General features: G+C 41.2%; 1 long non-coding RNA gene across 1 annotated transcript in view; it reads right to left on the bottom strand.

Moving 5' to 3' along the window:
• The window catches only part of LOC111772718 (uncharacterized), a 54283-nt gene that overhangs the window by 15736 nt on the left and 19244 nt on the right, over positions 1-19303 (bottom strand). Inside the window, exon 2 of the long non-coding RNA XR_011437184.1 lies at positions 11953-12120. This is a non-coding gene — a long non-coding RNA (uncharacterized lncRNA). The remainder of the gene's footprint in view (positions 1-11952; positions 12121-19303) is intronic.

The following is a 19303-nucleotide window of genomic DNA, read 5'->3' as shown; positions in this document are numbered from 1 at the left end:
GATTTGTACTCAGAAAAAAACATAGATCAAAAAAATAATGCCATTTTTGCCCAGAATTTACAGTTTCTCTGGTTTAGTTCTCATATAATCAAGAAGCCCATTCACATGATAGGAGACTGAAAAAGCAAAAGAAAAAGGTTAAAGTTTTCTACAAAATCACTAAATCTTCCTTTTAAAAGTGACTACCAGTCTGCCCATGTAAACCAGGATGGCAATTTAGAAATTGCCTCATAAGATAATATTTAGAAGTAAAAAACATTATCTCATTTATGTTCCATATTTTTCTTTTCAGTCCTTGTGCTTTTAGAATGTATCATGGTAGTGGACTGGCTGGTATTGTATCCTAAGTTTATTGACAAAAAAAGTTGATCTATTTTTTGTTTTTGATGTTGCCGCTTCCTCCAAAGGTGGTTGAAATATATATATGATATATATATATGAAGATTATACACATATATATATATGCATGTGCCATTTGACCAACTCAGATAATTATCACATTTCTTGATTTCACAAATCCATAGCTTTAAAGGCATAAGTTTCACAGTATTTTCACTCTCTTAACAGTTTGTGCATTTTCATTCCTCTGTAAGATATGAATATATTATACTAAGGGATATTATATAAATGAGACCATTATTCAAAAGGAGAATCTTCTCTACTAACAGCATCACTATTTGTAGCATATAAGACTAAATAAATGTCTCCCATGAGTGACTAAATGCAAAATAAAAAGTAACCACTCAACTTTAATAGTTTAAAAAATGCTATTAAACATAATGGCTTCTTGACATTCAAGTAGCACTATGTTTTAAGTGATCTTCATTTTTTAAGAACTACTTTATTTTCATTTTAAATATTGATGTCAAATCAAGTTCTCCAGAGTGAAGAAGCAGAGGAGAAAGCTTTCCTAAGAAAACAAATTTCCATGGACTCTAGAGTTCCAAATAGTTCCAAGAGCGATTTTTTTTATTTTGTTTTTGTTTGATTTTGATTTTGTGTTCTCCTGAGGCTACGTAATAACATCATATAAAAGAAACAACCTGAAAACTAGCAGAGCAATCTTATTTCTCAAGATTTTCTTCAGTCTCCACTGGTAGGTACTTTTGACCACATCCCCGCCTTCCTCACCTTAACCTTAAGGGGGAGCTCTAATCTCTATCAAGGACACTTGAAGAACAAAATGGCCCAGTGGGACCACCATAGAATGAAACTCATGTGAAAGAGATGAAACAGGCAGAGGAGGGAGTAGGGGGAAGTGGAGCCCTCAAAGGAGGTAGTGACTCCTTTCCTTTCTCATCCCCCTGCGGAAGATGAGCACGAGAATCAAGCTCTAAGGGAAAAGAAAGCAACGAGGAAGTGGCAGGCATGCCCAGACCTGATTTTTGCCTAGAAGTACATGAAAGGCACCTTTGAGGTCTGCTCTTATTGCACCCCAGTTCATCAGGTTAAAAGGAGAAAACCCTTACTAGGAATAGCACATGTGGAGCCGGTATTCCCTGTACTGTAGTGCAAGAACATAGTGGTCCCTGACCAGGCAAGGATTTGGGATGAGGAAGGACATGAGCATAGCTCCCGAATGAGTAACATGCTCAGTTGATTATAGAATGATGCCAGAACAAAGATTCAAATCGCTGACTGCCAGACCCTAAGCTACCTTGAGGGCAGGGCCTGGGTCAGTCTTATTCCTCGCGGTGTTTCCACTCTCTACAATAGCGCCTGGCACACAGCAGATATGCCATCCATCAACCACTTACCACAGGAAAACAAAACGAACCCAGTACTTGCTTCAAGACTTGGAGCAACTCATCTAGCCTTCCTGGGTTTTAATTTCCTGACTACCAAACATGTAAGGGATGAAGTAAATGATTTTTCTGGTGCCTTATAGCACCATGAAGCTATAAAATATGCCCCTAAGATTTAAGCATAGCAATCACAAAATCTACAGACATATGTCCAGAGATGTGACAACTAGCCACCTGTTCCTTATATATATATCACTTGAAGTCAAAGTTGAGAAAAATAAAAAACATGAAGTTATTTGTCAGAATGTTTCTGTCTTATTCAAGGCAGAGTCTACACCATACCACCTCTAAAGAGATCTCCATTCTGGCTACCATGCACCTGGGGATATTTTCATCTTGTTGAGGTCAGCAGCATTATTTGTCTAGACCTCTCAAAGATATCGTTCTTGGCTCACTGAATAGCCATATTCAATATTGTGCAACAGGAAAAATTTGCCAAACCCATAAAAGTCCTGCAGAAAACAAGTCCCCTTTGAGTGGTATGGCAGTACAGCCAGACAGGCACAGGATTTGGAGTCAGATCTACCACAGCATGAACTCCAGTAGGATACTTGACCTCTCTGAACCGCAGTCTCCTCCTCTGTACTATGGTGATAGTTCCCGGATCATTGAGTTGGGAAGGTAACATGAAACGGTGTTTGTGAAATGTATGTCCATATTATCACTCAACGCATAGTAGCAACTGCTCCTGTTTAAGGTCCATTCACTTGCTCTGACACATCAAGAAAGAAATGATTTAAGGGATAAAAAAGTGGATGATGAGCTCTCTTTGGAAGATGGGAAATTGAAACAACTGAGAAAGAGACTGAATTTAGAGTCAGAAAATCTGTAATACCCCCCTGCTTATAGGATATATGATCTTGGGCAACTCACTTTCTCTCTCACATCTAGCTTCCTCTTGTGTAAAAGGAGGTTACTCATGTGCCCCTAGACAGCACTCTGTAAATTCCAAAGTCCTGTTCAAAGGGTCCATGCCCATATCATTGTTACAATAGACAGAGCAGTTCAAGGACACACTGATAACACGAGTTGACAAAGCTGTGACATGTCTGTGGACAGATGGGAAGCACTAGCTAAGGATTTGCCAGGTTGACATTCTGGAACTGGGGAGAGTGATCTTTGTTTTGTTAAGTCTCGTTTGGCAATCAGGAAGCAAAGAAAGCAGAAATTGAATTGCAACTCAGTTATAGGTCCTTCCAGAGTAGTGGCAGCCTCTCCGAGGTGGGGTAGAGGAAATTAAACATGCTTGTAGTGTACTATATTCAGAATTACCTCCTTAGACGCAATCATAACCATCTTTGATTTCAAAAGAAGCTGTGTCTTCAATTCCAAAGCGTTTTATACCCACAGCCAGATTTAAGAAAGTCATATAACAGAAGACAAGAAAACAAAACGTCAACAGCAGAGAAATTCCTCGTAAGCCCCTTTAAACCATCACACTGAAATGTGGAACGGAGGAAAGCGAGGTCCTACTCGTACGCTGAGTGTAACAGTGTTCACCTCTGAGGTTAGTTAGGAACCTGTCTTCTTCAGAGACGTAAATATTGTCTCCAAGTCTTCTAGAATCCACAAACCCTCCCCACTAGCTTTGACGAATACTGACATTCCTTAGCAAACCAGAGTGAGACTCGGGGTACTTTTCAGGGAATGAATGACAAGTTGGGAGGAGTTGATAGTCCACCGGAGGGGCAGTCGAGGACCATTAAGCCTAGCCAGTCATTAATCTCCAGGAAATGCCCAGAGCCAAGGTCGTTACTGCTATTATAAACTAAAGATGAAAAGAAAAAAAGAAAGCACGTAGCTCTTTTTTATGGGCGATACAGTTTCAATTGGCACATATTGAGCATTTCTAGAGATTTAATTAAGCAATCAGATTGCTTGAGTGGTCTCAATATTCAGTGCCTTTTATAGAGTTCTTTAATGACTACGCGTAGAATTATTCTGGATACTTTATGGACCATAGCAAGTGAAGTTTTATGTCTTCCCAGGAATACATACGGCAAACCTTCCCACCGTCACTCTAGTTTAAACAAAGGTTTTGTTGTTGTTGTTGTTGTTGTTGTTGCTATGGGGTGGGGAGATCTTAGACTTGTGTCTAGAAAAGTGTAGCCAAAAGAATTAGGGTGAAGATAATTTACTTAAACCAAAAAGCATTTGAATCTGCCTCTTTATGATTCATTCAGTGAACTGTAGTGCCAGTGCTTGGTGAAACAAGGAGAGGCGGCACATTTAATGCTGCATTCATTCATTCATTTTCTAGGTCTCAGGGATGTAAACAATATTTTTAGGATGAAGGACATAGCAGTGAACAAAATCTTTTAGATCCACGTCTACACATAGAGCACAGCACAGTGATTAAGGGAACTGACTTTGGAGCCCTCTACCTGGGTTCAGATCGTCACATATTCACTTACCAGCTGTGAGACCTTGGGCAAATTACTTAACCCCTCTGTGCCTTAGTCTTTTCATCTTTCAAACAGGGTTAAAGTAGTTCTTTCCTCTTCAGCTCTTATAAAAATTAAGTGGGTAACTACATGATGATACACAGCAGGTAACATGAACTATATAGGTTTTAGCTAGCGTTATTATATTCTCATGCAAAGAAACAATAAACAAGATGTTTATAAATAGTGATAAGTGGTATCAAAAATAAACAATGTAATGTGATTGGAGTGGGGATAAATTTATTGGGAAATTCTTCCCTCAGAAGTGACATTTGTGCTTAGCCCTGAATCATTAGGGTCTCTCATGCGAGAACTGGGGGAGAACCGTTCCTGACAGAGGAAACACCTAATGCAAAATACCATGAAATGGGATTGGGTTTGGTGTGCTTGAGAAATAAGAAGATCAGCATGGCTGGAAAGGGGCACGTGGCCCAGATGAAGTCGAAGAAGTGACGTGGACCAACTCATATAGGGCTGTGTAAGCCACACTGAAGAGAGAAATCTAGTTACATACAAATTATCATCTGTAACTTCTATAATCCTTTATGACTGTGTCTGGCCGTGCATGTACAACTATTGGAATGGCAAAAGTTTAAATACGAACATCCTAACTCATAAGGAGTTCAGATTTTAATTTAAATACAATGAAAACCATTGCAATAGGAGGAAGGAATAGATGTCTGATAATCAAGTTTTGTGTGTTTGAAAGCTAACTCCAGGGTCTCAGAGGAGAATAAACTGCATGTGAGGAGGGACGGAGAAGGAGGGGAGAAGAGTATTAGTCTGACCAGTCTAAATTTGTGGATTGTGTGATACGGGCAGTTCAATCCATTTCACCTCAACTAATTTAACTCGCATGTACTGAGTATCTTCTGTGGGTGAAGTCTTTTGCTGGGTGAGAGAAATACAAAGTTAAATAAAACAAACCTCTGCTCTAAAAGAGGCTAGATTCGCTGGGGAGATGGACAGTGAGAGTAATAAATAGTTTTACACATCTTGGTGATGTGCTCTCTACAAGATTCTCTACCAAAAAAAAAAAAACAGGTCAAATCTGCTTGTGGAGAAGCCAAGAAAGGCTTCAGAAAGGAAGAAACACTAGAGATGAACCTTGCAACACAGATAGGTGGAAATGGAAATTCCCATCAGAGTTTGCAGAATGAGGACAGAAATGGAGATGTGAACTCAGCTGTTGAGTCGGGAACTGCAGGTTGGTGAGTGTACTCCAGATATAAGTTACTTAGACAGTGTGATAAAGGGTTCAGCTGGAGAGGTGGGCATGGGCCAGATTCTGAAGAGTCATGGGTACTGCACTGAGGAGTGTGTTCTCCATCATATCAGACTTACCAGGTACACTTGGGGAGTGATTGAAAAGAATCAACTTTAGACAGAATAATTCTTGGCAGTCTGCATGATGGATTAGAATGGGGAAGATAGGCAGGAGGAATAAAGAAAAAGTTTAATGAAAGTCAAAACTAGGGCAATAACAGTGAGGAAAAAGAGATGGGAATGGAGCAGAGATTTGAAGGGAAGAGAATCAAGTGGACTTAAGCGGCACTGGATCTACAAGGACTCTCATTGGCTCTGCACGTAAATAGTCTTCGAATGAATGAGTGAATGAATGGTTAGCTCTAAGTTTTATCATTTGGATGACTGGATAGGTGATCTTGCCAATTATCAAGGCTTGTAAAAATTGTGGAAAAGTGGATGATATATGAGTCCTGCCCTCAATTGCTGGTTATCATCATTTCAGGTTCTGGAGGGGTCCATATTTATAACAGAGGCACTGATGTCAAAGCCTTAAGTAGGACGGCTAGCTCTGGAAGCTGGAATAGACTGTACAGACTCAGGAAAACTTCTTCAGCCTAGACAAGACAGAGAAAAGAGGGCTTCTTCCCCTAAACCTTTCTGATTTCTTTTTGTATTTCTACTGTTTAGGGATGGGAGATGAGAGCACTTCTTCCCATGCAAGAAGAGGTTCCAGTCACCACCATACTGCTTCCACAGATGCTTGTAAGATGTGGTGGGTTGAACTGTATCTCCCCCCTAGAATTCATATTTTGAAGTCTTAACTCCCAGCACCTCAAAATGTGACCTTATTTAGAAATAGCATCATTGCAGATATAATTAGTTAAAGAAAGGTCATATTGGAGTATGACAGGGCCCCTAATCCAATATGAATGGTGTCCTTATAAAAAGGGGAAATTCAGACACAGAGACAATATAAAGGGAAGACAATTTGAAGAGATACAGGGAGAAGACGATCATCTATAGGCCAAAGAGAAAGGGCTGGAACCAATCCTACTGACATTTTGATTTTGGACTTCTAGCTTCCAGGGCTGTGAGACAATAAATTTCTTTTGGTTTAGCCACCCAGTTTGGCTAAACCCTGGTATGGCTAAACTGTGATAGCAGCCTTAGCAAACTAATACAGAAGGGATCAGCTAAAAAGCCAGAAAGGGGGGTAAAGGAGGTTGCCAAATAAAGAGAGATGGCCAGGCCTTCCCCTTAGAAGGAATAGACCCAGTCCTCTCCTGTTCTCTTGGTTCCAGGTAGGAAGAGCATTCAAAATAAAGACCATCCCAAAGGGGAACTAGTGCTCATTAAAATGCCTTTAAATCTGACCTATGCATCATAATGTTACTAATTATTACTAATATTACATAATAATACTGTCTAGGGCATTTCCTGGAGTTGGAGAGGGTGAGAAAGAGGGCTGGTCAAAATGGCTGAGGGAAATCCACCAGTTTCCTTTAGTTAACAACAAATACAGAACTTGGGCAAGTTTTAAAGGAAAAACACCCTCTCATTCTCAGTTTCCTCAACTGTGCAATGAATGGGTTATCTTATATGATTTCTAAGTTTCTGGGGCTCTAACTTTTCATGATTCCAAGAGACTTCATCTCTTACTGGAAACAAAATTCACAGCATTCCCAGAGAAAGCTGTTCACATACAAAATCACATCTGTAATTTCTACTTTACATGAGACTTGGTGAATAAATCTGGCCACATATGTAGAATTATATGACTATGAAGTTTAGTTGTGAACATTCCTAATTTATAAAGACTGCCACTGGCACGTAGAAAAAAGATAAATCTATCTACAGGCTCGTCTGTAATTATAAAGTGCTCTAGTCTTCTGAGCAATCAAAGAGAGAAACCACATCACGAGTGAACAGTTCTGTGTTGGGCTCCTCCTGCGTGAAGAACTTAGCTCAGTGTCCTGCAAGAGCAGACGCTCAGCACACATTTGTTAGTGGTAAAGGAATTAACTACTCTTTCTCCTTTTCTTCCACAGAGTTGTGCTTGAACCTCTCTTAATGCTTATTCCATTCTGCCTGGTAATAAAATGAGTTGTCTTCACGTGTCTAGTAGAGGGTAAGACTGAGGAATGAGGGCTACGCAGAAATAATCTTTGCCCCTTCACAGCACTTTGCAGCATAGCTGGCTACTGAGAAAGCCCTCCTTCTCTAAGAAAATCGAAGCAGGCCCTTCAGCGTTATCCCTGGAATGATGTGAGGCGGCTGGACACTGAGAGACCATGGTCTGCCCCACGCACCGCATCCCTCCAGGTGGCCATTTCCCTGTGCCTGAGAACACTTGCTGCCTGGGTCCGAGGTCTCAGAAGGGGACTAGAGTTTGGGATCACTGTCGACCAAACCTCCATATTTGCTATTCTTGGGGAGAAGAGGGGAAAGAAGCATGAGCATTGGTGGCACTATCCCTGGGTATCTTTTGCCAGGTCAGAAGCAGCCATTGTTTTATATGAGAGGTTTCAGGCTTCTCTCTTGTTCTGAAGATACAATGGAGTCTAGAGACAACATGACACAGTATTAGAAATCGAAAGACCCTCTTTTAGTCCCTCTATGCCATTAAGTGACTTCAGGAAGTCCCCGGGCTGTGGTTTGTGCTTTTCTAAAATTAGGAGATTGAACTCAGAGGTTTTTAATTCCTCCTTGAGCAGCAGATCTCCAGTATATACCACTGACACAAGTGTGGGGCAGGGGTCTCCCAGGTTGAATTGGTGGGCCCCAAATCCTCCTCCAGCTTAGGCTACCTCCTCACTTCCAAAACAATCTGGGCGGCAAGGAAGGGAGTTAGAGCCTCCAGAATCACAGCATTTCCAACATGCATTTGGGCGCATTGATGATAGCAAGCCCCTTGTTCGTATAGCTGCACACAGTTTGCAAAATGCTTTCACAACCTGCCTTACGTTTAATCTAGCATCTAATCATTTTAAGTAAGACACCAAAAGTGAGAAGTAGTTACATTTCCAGCTCTTAATGCCACAGAGTGTGGACAGTCCAGAAGGTTTGGCAGCCAAAATGTGCTGAAAGAGAGAGAGGAGTTTTAGAATACCTACTGAATACCTACTGTGCTATCCACAGGGCTGTTGTGGGCAGAGACTGTAGGTTGTAGCCATATCACAAAGTGCCTCAATGACCAAGTCAAAAACTTGACCTTCATACAGTAGAGGATGGAGTTCTTAGAGAGTTTAGGTGATTATTCCCACAGCCCCAGACTCTTTGATACTGGACTTCCCTGATATCTATTTTGGGGTCAGCCTGGACGTCATCCTGTGACCTGCTGTGGATCTCCCTTGTTCTACATCTGCTTGCCCTGGCTTTATGTATGACCTATGCTTAGGTTCCTATTATTGTCCATTCTCTAGGTCTCCAAGGTCATGGTCACTGGCACGGGGTAAACAACTGGTCTTAGCTCCTGGCCTCATCTGAGCTCTCAGTGGGGCCCAGGTGAGCTACGTTAATTAGTTTATCCATTCAAGAATTATTTACTCAGCATCTACTGTTCACCAGTCCCTGGTTGTACAAAAATGAATAAAATACAGTCTTTGCCCTTAAGGTGCTTACCATCTGTTTTAGCCTGCTAGGTCTGCCATAACAAAATACCACAGACAGGGCGGTTTAAACAACAGAAATTTGTTTTCTCACAGTTCTGGATGCTGGAATTCAAAGGCCAAGGTGCCAGCACAGTTGGTGTCTGGCAAGGCTTCCCTCCTTAGGTTGTAGATGGCCACCTGTGTCCTCACATGGACCCTTCCTGATTGCATCTGTGCTCCTGGTGTCTCTTCCTCTTCTTACAAGGACATCAGTCCTATTGGATTAGAGTCCCACCCTTATGACCTTGGTTTGACCTTAATTACCTCCCTAATGGTCCTATCTCAGATACAGTCACACTGGGGGTTAGGGCTTCAACACACGAATTTTGCAGCAGACACAATTCTGTCCATAATGCCATCTAAGTAGAAAAGTCAAATATGTACAGATAATTGCCATATGGTGGAATGAGTACCATGAAGGTATTGTGCATTTCTGGGAGTGGAGCTTCTAACCTGTCCGGGTGGATCTTAAAAGAAGAGAGAGAATTATTCAGGTGGATGAGATGCAGCAGGGAAATCCAGACAGAGAGAACAGTCTTTGTAAAACCCAAACACGAAACAGTGTGACCTGTCGGGTGGATGGGTGAGACACAGAGAGACGGGTTGGGGTACTATGAAAGTGAAACTTGGAAGGGGTGCTGTGACCTCCTCGGAACCCCTCTTCCTCCCTTCTCTTCTGTCACACTCTTGCTTCCCAGGCTATAGTCATTGTACCCTCTCTCCTCACTCCACTCAAAATATTACTGTCTTAGGTCTCACTCCCAGAAACTTTAAAATAACAGCCCCTTATCTTTTGTATAGCACTTTATTGTTACCAAACACCTTTCCCACATCATCTGACCCTTAAAACTGCCCAAGGGAGGCAAACAAATATATCTGTGTATATGATGAAACCGAGATTCAAATAAAAATAATAGTAATAATAACTGGCTTGCCCAAGGTCAGAAGGCTGTGTTAGAGTTAGTTGAGGGCTAGAATCCAGACCATCTGCGTGCTGATCTAGTTTCTCTCTGTTACACTACCTGCATTTTTCTTTGCTGTTTGCCTCTTGTGTCATATTTCTCCTGTAACGCATCTACATTTTGACAGAGCTTTCTGGAAATAATGTGTTAACCAATAGGAAAAACCCTCAGAGTGAGAATGTTGGGCCTGGCAAGATATTTTTTTGGCTAGGCAGGCCTGTCAAAGCCCATCGAATCACACATCTGCCTCACAAAGGGCCAACCCAGAGCAAAGCCCATGGGTATACTTTGCCGAAAGGAGCGAATTAAAACACTTCCAAGTCAGGAAATGCCAAGCTAGGTTTTTCTGTGGTGTTAACTTACTGGCCCAAAGTAGACCAAGTAGTAATTTACCTACAGCCTAGCCTGTTACCCAGAATCCCTCACTGGACCTTTGTCAGTGTTGCCAAGGCAACAGCAACTCTCACCGCTGGTAATTTTTAGTTTCAATCACACAAACTTCGTATTGACTTGGCTGCAAGTCTGATGCGGCAAAACTTTGACTCACTGGAATGCAGGAGGAATAAATTCTGTAAGTTTCCAACAAATCTGACTCTTTAGTCCTTTAAAAAATTTTGTCCGTTATTTTGGATGGAAATCTCTCTAAAATTCTTTTTTTGTGTCTATGTCTTCCTCACATAATCGATGGAGTATAATTTAATTGAAGCTTTTCTGGGTGACTCAGCCACCAGAACGGCCTTTGCCAAACACAAATCTGACTCCAGGATAAAGTCCTAACTCTTCTAGTTTTGGAAAGTGCCTCCCAGCTCACCCTAATCTACCTTTGTGATCTCATATATTCTCCATCCCTCCGCATACCCTATACCCCAGGAACACGGAAGTAATCATTCTTTTCAGTACGATTCATAGAACACACCATGTTCTTTCGTATCGCTGATTATTTATAGACAAAATGGCCCTTCTGAGCCCTTTATTCACCTCTCTGGTTAGAAAATTCTTACTCAGCCTTGGCTATTGGTCTGGTCCACCACCCCTACATCAAGCTTCCTCCTACCACGGTCCCAGAGCACCTTGTACAAACCGCTTAATGACAATATGTATGTGCCAGATCCCTCACTACTTCTTTGTACCTTAATGCCTAGTTAGCACAGCCTTGGCCTAATGTAAGTACTAAATACAAAGTTATCATCATTACTAAATAAACAAGTACCAAACTCTTATTCATACATACCATTTACTTTGTGTTTACTATGTGTGAGACACTATAATAGGGACTTTCTATGTATTTCTCACTTAATTCTCATAACAACCCAGTAAGTCCAGAGCTCAAAATCAAACTCAGTCCTCCTGTCTCCAAAATCCAGGCTTTTCTTCTATACTAAGTGGCACAGCACATTCTGAGCAAATCAACATCCTGGGCTAAAAGCGGAGTGGATGTTGATAAATTGGAGAGTGACTTGTGACATCGATGCCATGCCACAGTTGGATAGCAGAGGCACAGAGTGAGATGAAGAAGACCAGGACCAAGGGCTTGGGTAGGTAGGAGAGTTTGAGCAGGACTCAGAGGTCAGAAAGACAATATGTATAGTCAAAAGAGGGAACTATAGCTGAAAAAGGCAAACCAATCTTAAAAATCTAGAGTCTAGAGTAGGAGTCACATATTCAAATGTTTCCAGGGCTAGGACAGCAACATAGAGGATTAAAACAAGCCAGACCACTTCCACTAAGAAATCTTCTCTTTCTTTTTCATTTCAACCAACTCACATGGCCCCCTGGGTCTAACTTCAGTTTCACTATTTTTGATAGCAATACATGTACAAGAAGTATTTTATATTCTCCTTACCTCTCCTACAGGGAAAACAATAATGCAGGCATGATGAAAAATGGCAGGTGGCACCGGACCTCCACGTGGCGACATCACAGGGCAGAGCTGGTGGAGACACTGACAGCATGGATTCCAGGAGGGAGGTGGAGCTCAGCATTTCCAGATAATATGATTCTTCCAGGGAAGCTGGAAGGTTGTATTATTATGTAAATCATCTAATTTTTAAAAATCAGAGCCTTATGCAAAAAGGTTTAAAGGATTATGTGGGGCCGGCTAAATCTCAAACTTCATTGAGCCCAAGCATCAACTAGAGAGCTTGTCAAAACACAGATTCTAAGGTCCCACCCCAAGAGTTTCTGCTTCAGTCGGTCTCAGTGGTATCCGACAATGCGCATCTTTTTAAAAGCTCCCAGGTGAACTGATGCTGCCAGCCCAGGGACCACGCTGGAACAGCATTGGGCTGGAGGCCAACCATACCAACTCCAGCATTCAGGCAGCCTATTTGACACCTCTGGTCTAGAGATTTAGAGAAGGGAACTGGGAGCAGGGGAGAGCAAAGCAAATGCACTCCAGGGACAGGAGCTGTTGTCTGTCGTACCTTTTAGTGCTTCTGTTAGGGAATGTGCTTCAAAATAAGACAGGGGTTAGATATCAGACCTCCAAAAAAGTTCTTACATCTGTTGCTAATCTTCCTCTTTTCTTCTTTTTCTCCAAAGCCCCAGTGCACAGTTGTATATCCTAGTTGTAAGTCCTTCTAGTTCTTCTCTGTGAGCTCCTGCCACAGCATGGTAACTGACAGACGGGTGATGTGTTTCTGTGACCTGAGACTAGGAAGAATTCAAGAAGCCAAAAGACACATGTAGAATTTACTGGAAATCAGAGAGCCACAAGAATAATTAGAAAATGGAATGGAAGAGGAGAAAGCTAAGGACCTGACAGAATTTGGCTTAGAGAAGTGAAGTCCAAGTGGTAACTCGGTAACAATCTTCAAGCACCAGAGGGCAGTTTGGGAAATGGTGAACAGCTGTTCTCTGTTTGCACTGAGGCTTGGCTAATATGACCTGAGCTTCCAGAACAGCAGGAGGGGTTGAAGTAGAAAAAGAACTCCGGTACCTGACAGCTGTAAGGAGAGGCATTGATTGCCATGGGGCCCTGCTGGATTCCTACCGTTTAGATCTTTAAAATTAGATAAATGATAGACTCTCAGCACATTGAGAGACCCATCTCTCTGTGTGCTGTCTAAGTGTTTCTCAAAGTGCAGGACTCAGCCCACTGCTGGTAGAGAAAATGTTTGGGTGCTTCAGAGACACTGAATTAAGTGACTTTGGATCGCGAAGGGGAAGAAGTATTCCCTTTTCAATTCCATTTTATTACTTGGTCATGTCAAGCAGAAAGTCTCCCTGAGGTACTGTCTTTCCCAGCTCTCTAACACTTGCCCATCTCCCTTTGTAACAGAAAGAGAATAGGCTTCAGCGGCAGAACGTGAAGCAGACAATAGTGTGTATGCCGGTTGATTGTCATTGTTTTGTTTCATGATATTTATTTTTTTGGTTTCTTCTAAGCGAGTGATGCTGGTTTTCCATTTAAGGTAGTGATAGAAAATTTTTGGGTTTTTTTCTTTTAAATACATTTAGGAGCCAGCCCTGATGGCCTAGTGGCTAAAGTTCGGCACTCTCACTGCTTCAGTGGCCCAGCTTCATTTCCTGGTCACAGAAACACATCACCCGTCTGTCAGTTACCATGCTGTGGCAGGAGCTCACAGAGAAGAACTAGAAGGACTTACAACTAGGATATACAACTGTGCACTGGGGCTTTGGAGAAAAAGAAGAAAAGAGGAAGATTAGCAACAGATGTTAGCTCAGGGCGAATCCTTCCCTGAAAAAAAAAATTTAGGAAAACAAAGTCCCCTGAGTTATAGAGAAATATCAAACAAAGAATACTATGGATGATGGCCATGGCCAAAATAGTGCAGATGGTACTTGAAGGATGATATTTTGGAAACACGGATCAAGTCTAAGCATCTCCTTTATGAATGAGGAACCTGAAGCTCAGGAAGGGAAAGGACGTTTCAGTTTCACACAGAATTTACAGGTGGAGCTGGGACTGGAGGCGGCGGTGGTCGGGAAAAAGGAATGGGAGGTTGGGGATTGCATTGCGCGAGTCTGAAGCATCCTTCTGTCTGGCATGGTCTACCCCAGCTGGTGGCACACATGGCCATTTTCACCCCAGCACTGTGGCCATCCCTCCGTGTAACTTGACAGGTGAGAGCTTCTCTGTCACCATCTATAACATGAGCGCTTACTTCAGGGTATTACTTGAGCACAAAATGAAGTGGTACACGCAAACATTCCTCATTAAACTCTAAAAGGTCTCAAAATGTAAAGATAGAAACCCGTATCCTACTGCTACTTCTCACAATCCCCTAATATTAATATTTTCATGGCTGAAAAGCAATGTCAATTTTCTCATTGACCTTATCTCATTTTGAATAAAAAGAAAATAATTAAACATAGCTTGAAACATTTTATTTTTACTGAATTGACCCTGATGCAAAAACCATTGTTCAAAGTGATCTAAATCATATAATATTTTTACAGAACTGTAGGTTTATTTCTTTCAAGCATATCAAGGCTTTCCTCATTAAAAAGGCAAGAATGCTTCATAATTAGCACACCCAAACACCAGCTCCAGTGAAGATGACCTTCGATTATGTTGTTTGGCGGCAAATAGGTGTTTCTAAGGACTTAAGAGCAGATTCTGTTCTTTAGGAGATGTGTGTTCAAATCGTTTTATGATCTGTTAATCCATCTTTCAAATATCGCTAACGGATGAACTTCAACCCAGGCCTCATCCAAATAATCACAGATTTCTAGCGAATATGGCCAAATTAACAAGTTTTTGCTATAAATATATTCAGTGAGATTCAGTCAATGTCAATGCAGTATTTTTAAAAATTGAGATTATTAACAAACCCTCAAGTTCAATCCAATAAAGAACTGAAAAAAAAATGCATTTGCAATCAGCCCACCAGAGATATTAGAGAAATGAATGATTTCTAACCTCTGGTAACTCAGACCTGTAACATCCATCATCTTGCACAAATAGATCATTCAGAAAGGTAAAGGTTACTTCCAGAAATAATAGTTGTGTAAGGTGTTCCAGTCCCCAGTAAATTAAAGACGCAGCCTCACTCCTACTTTCCTCACTGAACAGAACACTGGAGGAACCTATTAATAGCATCGTTAGTTTCAAGAAGGCAGCTTACATGGAATTTGGATCTTAATGTACAGAAATAGATACTCAGCTACTCTCCCTGCAATGCAACCACCTTAATGGAATCATCTTTTCAAAATGAAAACTCTGCCCTAATGAAAGTCTTCTTTTTCACTGAAATAAGAAAGTCAAGCAACAAAGCAAGGCTCTTCATTTACATGAATGATCTCACAACCTCACCAGAAATGTATATTTAAGCCTGGGGATTATTGGTTGGAAATTTTAATGTTAAACTACCTGCAGAATACATTTAGCTATAGATAATACAAACCAATAGAGATTCAAAAAAATTTCTTTCTGAAAATGGAACTTATAAATATTTATTTTAAAGGATCAACAGGGTAAGTTTTTTCTGTTGCCCAAGCAAGTTTAATAACACCATGTAATACAGCTGAAGTTAAGGAGAATCAGTATATTTAAACCTGTAATACGTTAGGGTTGTTAGCTGCGTTTTAGAATAGCAGGCTTTGTTTTCATGTCCCAGGAATCAATTTTATAGTAGATTAAGCTGCCCTTGGGAACAGTGTATGTGCGTGTGTGTGTGTATGTGTGTGTGTGTGAACAAAATTACAGTGTGAATCCTGTCCCCTGGAATAGTGTAAAATGCCACCTGTGCAACTAAATGTGGTGACTCTGGTCCAAGAAAGGGATGGAATCAAGTCTTGATGCTCCCAAAGATGAAAATTGACACTCTCCACTTGCCACCCCCATACCCAGGCACCTCTGCAATGAGACATTGCAGATTTTTTCACCAAGAGGAGGGGTCCATTTCCCCAACCTTGGAATCTGGACTCATCTCGTAACTTGCTGTCACTAATAGAATGTTTCAAAGTGGCATTATGTCAATTCTAAGCCTAAGCCTCAAGAGCTCTTGCACACTTCCCCTGTTGCTCCTGGAACTCTGTCACCATGACGTGAACAAGCTGAGACAGCCTGCTGGAGGATGAGGGACCACAGGGAGGACAGCCAAGCCATTCCAACAGAGACCATCCTAGACCAGGTCGACCCCACCTGATCTTCCAGCTGACCATAGATACCTGAGTGAGCCCAGGATCAGGCTATCCTGGCCTAGTTCAGCAGAATTACCCAGCTCCTTGACTCCTGAGCAACAACCAATGGATGTTGCTTCAAGCCAGTAAGAGTTGGGGTGGTTGCTTATGCAGCAAATTCTATTACTCCTATGATGAATTAAAAGCTATAGAGTATTGCTGTTTGAGTTTCCTATCAGGAAAATGGATAGATTTGGGGCATACAACCTCAGAAGGGATAGGTATATGTCTGAAAGGATAAAGTACAGCCTTGAGTAAGTAGAGATGCTTTCCTTCAAAAGGCCACATGGCTTGGCTGGTAGCTGGGCCAATGAGATATAGCAGCAGCCTACATGAGAGAGACTGCTCCAGGGTGGTCCAGCGGTATTGGGAGGACACAGGGGGCCCTGTGCTTATTGCACAGCAGCGAGAAATAACTGCAGAGAGGAGATACAGAGGGCAAGCTCTACTTGCTTTGGAGTCAAAGTGGGATGGACATCCTCTGTAGGCTGCTCAGTCTTCCAACGTTCTCAGAAACGCTAATGAGGGCCCCCAATTCCCCGAGTGAGCCCACTGGTCTTCCTGTCCATCAGATGGCTGGGATTAAAACAAGTATTAAAGTAATTTGGATTGATAAAAATGCTTACACTCCAAATATTGTAAAGTAGTTCTTGCCTGCTACATCAGAATAAAAGATCCCTCTGTGTCTCATTTAACGCTGTTGGTCTTGAATCTATTTTGACTGATATTAAGGTTGTTACTCAGTCTTTATTTTGTTAGCATTTGTCTGATGTAAATTTGTTAATCTTGTTTTAAAAAGCATGTAAGGTAACAAGTATTTAAAAATGCATGATAACCAGCCACCACAGTCAGAGATTTCCTTCTTAGAAGGTGGGGCCTGACTGTCAGGACTAACATACATGTAATGTTAATGTACATCCTGGGTTGAGAACTGCTGATCTGGAGTCTCCCAGATCCTACCCAGAGGGCAAAATCTTTAGCATAGATTTATTTCTCCTCTGTATCACTGTTCCCCCCAGTTTTGTTGAAAACACCTGGAATTTGACTTCTTTCAGATTTGTTCTTTTTTTTTTACGTTACGCTTCTTATGTTCTGGGAATCCTTTCCCTTTAATTTCAGCCTCATTAATAACAATTATTTAGGCCTAATTATGAGTTCAGCTGGTTCCTTTTCTCATCAGTGTGTTGCATCCAACCCCCCTTCTGTGGAGTTTATGTGCCAATCAAGATGCTTTCAACCAAAGGGAACAGATCCCACTCCCTCCACCCCACCTCCCCCCGCCAGTGGTGGTGGGCATTTGTTATCTTATAGCTAGAAGCCTGGACATAGGCCCTTCCAGGGTTGATTAATTTAGCAGCTCCACCATGTCTTCAAGACATCAGATGTCCTCCATCTTTCTGTTCTGTCAGGCTCAGCATACCAATGAGTCCCTTTATGGTTTTAAAATGGTGACAGCATTTCCCAGTGTCACTTGCAGGTAAGCAGTATCTGGGACAGAAAAGATGTCTCTTCCCATAGGGCTCAAGGATAACATTTTCCAGGAGCACCCCAGCACAATTCCCCTCTCCCATCCCTGGTGAGGAGAATAAGACCACTGGGTTGGCTTAGCCTAACCATGATGCATTCCTTATGGCTGAAGAGGAGCCAGCCTCCTCCGAACATATGCCTGTCTGGTACTTGGACAAAAGTCTGAATTCTGCTAGCAAGAAAGAAACAGGAATGGCTGTTAAACTAATGGTGTTTGCCATAATACATTTTAAATTTTCTTCATTTGTTTTGTTGTATTTTCTCAAAAAGATGCATAAGTGGTAAACTTACTAGGGTTTTTTATTTTAGAAAATATCTTAATCCTCAAAAATTGAATGATACTTTGGATAGACATATCAGTCTCAGTTATAAATACTTTCTCACAATGTATTTTTAATCACTGATCCAATTTAGCCAGTGTCTTTAAAATGAGAGGTCTACACGAAAACAAAAATATTTATGGAATCAAAATATCATAAGACAAACATCAAAAGATAAATGACAAAGTGGAGAGAAAGGTTGCAAATGTCAAAGACAAGAGAGCTTTTAAAAATAGAGAGGAGAAATAATAGTGCATATCATGGTGTCTCAATACCATTCCCCACTGAAAGGAACCAAGAACGCCTGGAGAAATAGCTTGCCCACTCCGGGTTTGGGACAGAAATGTAAAGGATAAGCTTAAAACATTTTGTCAAATGAGAAAGCAAAGAGGAAATTAAAGACTACTAGGGTCCTACTGAAAGGATTTGAAGAGGCTCCTACTGGCCAAATATGGAATAACTTGAACATGAAGAACAGTATTAAAAGCAATGGATTAAAGCACATCAATATATTAAAATCTATCAGTTCACAATGGTGCTTAAAAAGAAAGCAAAAATAAATAAATGAAAACACTTTGGTTAATCATCATTGAAAGTAGCTAGGGCTCAGACCATTTACTCTAAAAGTTAATAATTATAAAAGAAAGAAGCATTTATCCTGTCTTTTTGGTACACACTGCACTTCAAGGTAACCCAAAGGTTGATGAGGGGAAACTTCTTTTTATACAAATATTGCAGCTATTAAATGAAGAAAGAATGATTGAGTTGAAGCATCACCATTTTACAACCCTAAGGAAGTAATGGATCTTGACATTGACCGTCAATGGCTGCCTCACGTCACGAAATGAGAATCAGACGTCAGCACCTCCTGATAGAAAGACACAATGCAATATAAGAGAAATTCTTGCCCCGAAATTGTATCTGAATTTGATAAGCTTCTAAAGAAGTCGAACTGCCAATTTACAAGAAGCACAGGGAACAAGGTACAAGGTAAATGATACCAGCAGAGTGTATCAGCAAAATCCAGCCAGTGGGAAACCCACAGAACAAACAACCCAGTTTCTTCTCCATATATATTACAGTTGAAAAAGAAGAGAGAGAAAGGAGAAGTTGTAAATTAAGACTGAGGAAACATCTAGTAAATTGCAAAATATAGACCTTATTTGATTCTTAGTCAAACAATTAAACTCTGAAATAACT

This window comes from Equus caballus, chromosome 3, assembly GCF_041296265.1.
Source record: "Equus caballus isolate H_3958 breed thoroughbred chromosome 3, TB-T2T, whole genome shotgun sequence".
NCBI lineage: Eukaryota > Metazoa > Chordata > Mammalia > Perissodactyla > Equidae > Equus > Equus caballus.
The sequence above is the reverse complement of the archived record's forward strand: the minus strand, read 5'-3'. Positions and strand labels throughout refer to the sequence as shown.